Source organism: Rousettus aegyptiacus, unplaced genomic scaffold, assembly GCF_014176215.1.
Source record: "Rousettus aegyptiacus isolate mRouAeg1 unplaced genomic scaffold, mRouAeg1.p scaffold_m13_p_2, whole genome shotgun sequence".
Classification (NCBI taxonomy): Eukaryota; Metazoa; Chordata; class Mammalia; order Chiroptera; family Pteropodidae; genus Rousettus; species Rousettus aegyptiacus.
Window position 1 is genome coordinate 2,029,198 of NW_023416295.1, and position 6,000 is coordinate 2,035,197.

Here is a 6,000-nt window from a genome sequence, read left to right on the forward strand (position 1 = left end):
CACCGCGCCCACAGGAACGGTGGTGTCGTGCTTGGTGCCACCTGGGCGGCTCCTGCGGGGAGCCTGAGTAGACCGGGCAGTGAGGTGGCCGGGGGAGGGGCACGCTGTGTTTGATAAAGCCAGGGACGGCGCGGCAGGGAGGCCGGAGCTCGCGGCTCACGGCGCACGCCAAGGCCCCGCTGCTGCGGCCCACGGGCCGTTACATGGAAAATGTTACCTAAGTGCTTAGTTTTAGCTCCGGCCCAACTCCTGGGGTGGGCGGCGGGGCAGGAGGCATGGGGGCGGGGGAGAGCCGTCCCGGATTTCAACCCCGCTGGCCTCCAGAGGCAGTGCCATGAGGCAGGGAGGCCGTGCTTCCCAGGACGACCAGGGGTCAGAGACAATGGCTACGACAGGGGTCTTTGTCTACTGTGACCAAACCTTCCCATTCAGTGACTTAACGAAATGCTTACAGCGTCTCAAAAACTCTCTTTACAAAATACTCTTAGGTTGAATGGGGAGTATGTGTGACTTCAGCATTTAAAATGCACAAACCAAAGTGACTGGCATTTTGGGGACCTGTTGCTGGCAAACCCCTCCCCCTGGTTCACCTCAGGCTGGTAGGGGGGCACCTGGAGGGTGGCAGAAGGGACGGCCCTCTGCCAGGCACAGCCGCGTCACGGGACCCACGTGGGCTCACGGAGGGGACAGGCTTCCAGCCAGTCATCTCTCCCATCATGCCCCGGTTTGCTGCCCCCCCGAGACCCTGATGTCCACCTGGTACCCCTCGCCCACGACAGTCAAGGGGCACACGGGGAGAGGCCATACTGGACCCACAGAGGGCGCCCGCCCTGGCCTGGGGACGCCGCCCGGGGCGTGAGTTGGCGGGCGGCCCCAGCAGGCTCCATCGGTTCCTGCTTCACTTCTGGGCAGATAACGCCCAGTCACGAGGCTCCCGGGTGAGACAGAGGCTGCTCCGCCACGCAGATGCGGTCACACTGCTGGCATGTGAGACGGTCAGCCTTCCCCAGTCACTGAACGGTCGTAATGGGGGCGAGGGCGGGCGGCGCGGACGTTCACGAGCTGGAGAGAGACGGCGGAACTGGTTTCATGAGATCAACGTCCTGGACCCGGGTCGCTGAATTTCAGCGGTGTGTCATCTTTAACCGTTAAAGATTTGAGTTCAGATTTCGGCCAAATGATAGGGAAGACTTGGCTTGACCACGTCGTGGGCTGGCCGCCCCCTGAGCCTTGGGACGATGGTGATTATGAGCAGCCACCCGGCCTGAGCAGAACGAACGGGACGGCCATCCAAGTTCCTTACTGAACAGTGGCAGGAATGCCGGCTGCCTCAGCACCCAGGCGCCAGGGGCTCTTCCTGCCGCTAAAGGTGCCGGCACCTTCCTGAGCGGGGTGCGGGGGAGGCGGGGGCCAGTGTGGGCCCTCTGCGTTAACCCCTCGTGGCTGTTCCCCAAACGCTGCCCTCCAGCCAGCCTGTGCGGGCATGCCTGTGGGCCAGGCCTGCTGCCGGTGGGTAGGAACCAACCCCCCGGGGTTGTCAGCGGGGACTCGAGCGCCTTTCCGTGGGAGGCCCCGCCCCGCGCGGGCGCAGCAGGCGGCTCTGCGCGCCGGTGCCGCTCCGAAGCGGGTCCCCGGTGGGCGTGCTGCGGCTTCCCCGCCCGCGGCCGGCTCTCCCTGCCCCCTCATTCACACAGGGGCACAGATTCTGCTGGCGGCCGAGGCCTCGGTGCCAGTCTCCACAGCAAGGACGGGCCCCAGGCGACTGGCTCTTTGTCCCAGTTCAGCCACCGGCTGGCCCTGTGCCCTGGGCAAGTTCCGTGGGTCTCGGCTTTCCCATTGGCACCACGGACAACGGGTCTGTGGCCTCTCTGGCCCTCTCCAGCCCTGTGCGACGCCAGGACATTAAAATCGAAGGGGGGTGGGGTATCAGGTGGGGAGAGGGGGAGCTCCCCCTCCAGGGGCTGCTTCTGCCAAGAATAAGACAGCCAGACCCCGAGGGCTGACCAGCCACAGGGGCTGGGACGCACGTGAGCGGCCATCGCAGCGCCATCCAAAGGCACTGAGGTCGCCTTTCCCATTATCTCCCTCCTCCCACCAGACCCACTGGGGTGGCTGCAAGTTCTCAGTCACTAACGCCTTAATCGGTCCAACCACCGACCGCTCACGCGTGTGCCAGGCGACTGGCTGCTCAGCCACCCATGGTCAGCAAGCACTGGCTCTCTCCCCGGACTTCACAGCCATGGGCATGCCGGCCTGCACAGCTGGTGCGCTGCTGGGGGCCTCGCTGCCCCCTTTAGGGTTTAAGATTTGGAAAAAAAACAAACATGAAAGAAAATATAAAACATAAATGAGGTGGGTTTTTCCACTGGGTAGATCTAAGCCTATGGACCCCTCGGGGATTTTAAGGGGGGTTGGCTCAGCGAGAACTGGAGCCACTCTGGGTGCCCACTCCCACGGTCCTCCTCATTTCTCTGGGCGAGGAGGGGCCCGGCCGTAAACATGATTCCAGTGAACCGGGCACTTCTGGAGGCCAGGGAAAGGCCTGGACACCTGCTCCCCTTCCACGACATCCTCCGGGCTCTGACCCCAAGATTGGCACCGTAGCCTGGGAGGAGGTCTCTCCCCAAAAGGACACACTCTGGCCCCAGAGCGACCGGCCAGAGTGAGAACCCTCCGCACCCTCAGCGCCGGCCCCCTTGGCCGCAGACCCACAGCAGGGCTTGGATTAAACCACTATTTTGCTCACAAAGGGCTCCCAGAGGCCACGGGCAGCCTTCACCTGTGTGAGAAGGTACAGGTACAGGCCGAGGTTTGCCGTTCCGTAGGCGGGGCGCGACCTCTTCGCCATTCTGGACTGAGGCGCAGAGGTCTCTGGGGGCGTTTTCACACTGGCGGAGCTGCACAAATCAGCGGGGACCCTCCCTGAGCTTGGGTCCCCTGTCCTGGGCGCCACCAGGGCCCTGCCGTTCCCCCTTCTCCTGGCACTCACCGCCTCCTTCCCAGGGCGTGGACCGGGCAGGGCGTCGGGTCAGGCAGCACCGGGGCCAGCAGGGCGCAGGGCGCACGAGAGGCGGCCAGGAGCGCGGCCCGGGCTCTGGACCTGGCTGCAGCGGGCAGGCAGCGGGCGAGGGCAGGGTGTCACCCGCCCCCGTCACGTGGGCTGCGCCTCGTCCCGCCCAGTTCCGCGAGCGCTGGCACCTCCGGGCGCCCGGCCAGGAGGAGGGCGGGGAGGGCACCCCCCCCCCCCGAAGCCGCGCGGGAGATGTCAGTGCAGGGGACAGCCCCTCCAGCTTCAGGGACAAGGGCGGCGCGCGGCAGGGGAGTCCAGCCCACACCTGGCGACCGCGCGGCGTCGCCGGGGCGGTGCAGTCGCGGTCCTCCCCGCAGCACCGGGACGCCCGCGAGCCCGTGCGCACGCGCCGTCCCGTCAAATTCCCGTCCTGGGTCCGCAGGGAGGAAGGACGCGGTTTCGCTTGGGCTTTACAGAAGGGGAAGCCGAGGCTTGGCAAGGAGCCTTAGCCGAGGCCGCCGACGGCGCGCGGGAACGCCAGCGGGGAGGCGGGCGCTCAGCCCGGGGCTTCCTCGCGCAGGTCGCGCGCCGCTCACCGCCGTCCCTCCCGCTGGGCGTCAAACGCCCCAGACCCGGGAAGCCGACAGCCCAGGTCCCCCCGCGGCGGGAGGGCGCCAGGGCTCCCCCACCCCGGACCCCGCCCCAGGGGGAGTCCTGCGGGGCACAGAGCGGCGGCTCTCCGCGCGCGTCACGATCCGTGCGCACACAGGGCGGGGCGCACGCGGGGACGCGGCGCTGGGGCTGGGGACCTCCTCCCGCTGTGCCGGCGCTCCGGGGCGCTTCAAACCCGGGTCCCAGGCGCGGCCGCCAGCCCCAACCACCCCGCCCCGGGGCGGCTGGACGGGCCCAGCTCCCGTGGACTCGCATTCTCCCCTCTCCCCGAGGGACCTGGGCACGCGAGGGCGCTCTCCCTCCTCCCTCTCACTTAGCGTTTAAAAAGATCAAACAAAAAGTACGTTCTTTCTCTATGATCTACTTTGAAACTTGGTTTCCATATCTGCAGAATGAGGATAGGAATATAAATGCATAAGGAATCAATGCTTTCAGGTGAACAGATGTTAGTATCTGTATTTTACAGAAGAGGAAACTAACCCTGACATTCTGGGCTCGCCTGGGCCTCTCCATTGGGCCTCTGGGCCCCTCCCCTGTCCGCGGCTCCTCAGGGCTCCCAGCTGCCTCTGGGTGGCACCCTCAGGCTCCCTAACCGTTTGCCCTGGCCCCTGTGACTATCCTTCCTTGTTCACTTGCTCGGGTCCGGCTTTTTCTTTCTCAAGACTATGTGGTTCAATCCTGTGTAGTACAGATGAGGAAACCGATACCCAGAGAGGGGGTGACATTTACCTAAGGTCGCACAACGAGTTAGAGGCCGTCTACACCTGCAGCCCTGAGCCTCTCACTCAGCCATCATGGACTCGCGGCCTTGTTGGTGGGTGGCCACCAGAGGGCAGCAGAGAGCCCTCCCCCTGCCGGCCTTGACGGTAGTTGTCCGTGACGCCGCCTCCTCCGCGGGGATCCAGGGGCAGAAGGAGGCCTGAAGGATGGTGTGGGCCATGCCGGCAGGAGCTCGCTGCGGAATGTGGGCCTTGGGGTTGGGAGGGGCTTTCATTTCACAGCCTGGGAGCCCTTCAACTGCAGAGATAGCTGGGCCCTGGGCCCCTCTGAGGGCTGGGCTTGGGCTGACCTCACTTCTGCTCATAAGTAGGGGTCCTCAGGGGAGAGGCCTCTGGCCTACAGCGTCCAGAAGTGCCAGCTTCCTCCGAGAGGGCAGAGTCCAGGATTAGCGCTGAGAGGCCTGCTGTCCCCCACCCCCCGCTGGGTCCTGGGTCCTCTCACCAATAGGCAGGAGGTAAATCCATCGTTTACTCTCCCCTGCCCTCTGGGCCAGGCTGGCACCTGGCTGGCGGGGGCACTTGGACTTTTGAGATAAACATTGAGGAAGTTGAACACATGAAAAATACTGCCCCAAATCCCAAGTCCAGTAAACTATCTGTGAATTACAAGGAAATATGTTTCATCAGACAAAATGAATTTTTTAAAAAAGTTTATGAATCTTGAAAATTGAGAAAAATCTCATTTTTGGAAGCATTGTCCCAACATGATTTAGCTGGATGGGGAGGTGGGGAATCGTCAGGGTTTGTAGGAGAGGCCTGCGTCTTTGAGGGGCCGTCACCTGACCCTGCTTCCCGCCAGTCCTTCAGGGCACAGGGCCATGCCACTGTCCTCCCCGCTCTGGAGGATACGCCGTGACCGCCAGGGAGCCGCACTCCTCGCGGGGGTCAGAACCACTGGACAGCCCCTGTCTGCGGTCTCCGACCTTCTGATGCGCCCCCCTCCCCGCCCCGGCCAGCGTGGCCCCTTGCTCGCCTGGCCGCTCCACTGTCCTCTGCTCAGAAAGCATCTTCTGGCCGCCTCTCTCCTGTGCTCTGAGCTTGGGCGGCGTGGGGACTGTTATGTCACTTCAATGTCCCTGTGCCAGGCACACACGTGGCCGTCGATAACTACTGGTTGCAGAAATATTGTTCAGTAATTGTAATTACGTGTTTTGATGATACCTTTGAATTTAACTTTGACCGATGGGCATTTTCCAGAAGGAGCTCTGTCCCTGCCACCCAGGGGCCCTCCTGAGGGAGAAGGGTCCCCGGGCAGAGCCTGGAGGACTGGGGACCTTCGCCTCTGGGGCCGGCGTCCCTCTCTTGCGTTCCCCGGCCATCGGCCCTGACTGTGTTGTGAGACATGGCCCCCAGCTCGGCTCAGCCTCTTCCTCTGCCCTGAGTTGGTCTGAGGTCCTCCCCTGTGCAGAGCTCAGTGCCGTTCGTCCTCCTGTCCCTACCCCCCGTGTTCAAGTGCTCAGAAGTGCTGGTTTCGGTGAGTGCCGCAGAGAGCTCTCCTGGCCAGAGGACAGCCCAGACGAGGGAAAGTCCCCTAGGAGA

General features: G+C 63.8%; 1 protein-coding gene across 1 annotated transcript in view; it reads right to left on the reverse strand.

Moving 5' to 3' along the window:
- Positions 1-3,105, reverse strand: part of MLPH (melanophilin) — a 31,508-nt gene extending 28,403 nt beyond the window's left edge. Inside the window, exon 1 of the mRNA XM_036236477.1 lies at positions 2,990-3,105. The gene's annotated coding sequence lies outside the window, so the exon portion shown is untranslated. The remainder of the gene's footprint in view (positions 1-2,989) is intronic.
- Between the last annotated feature and the right edge of the window lie 2,895 nt (positions 3,106-6,000).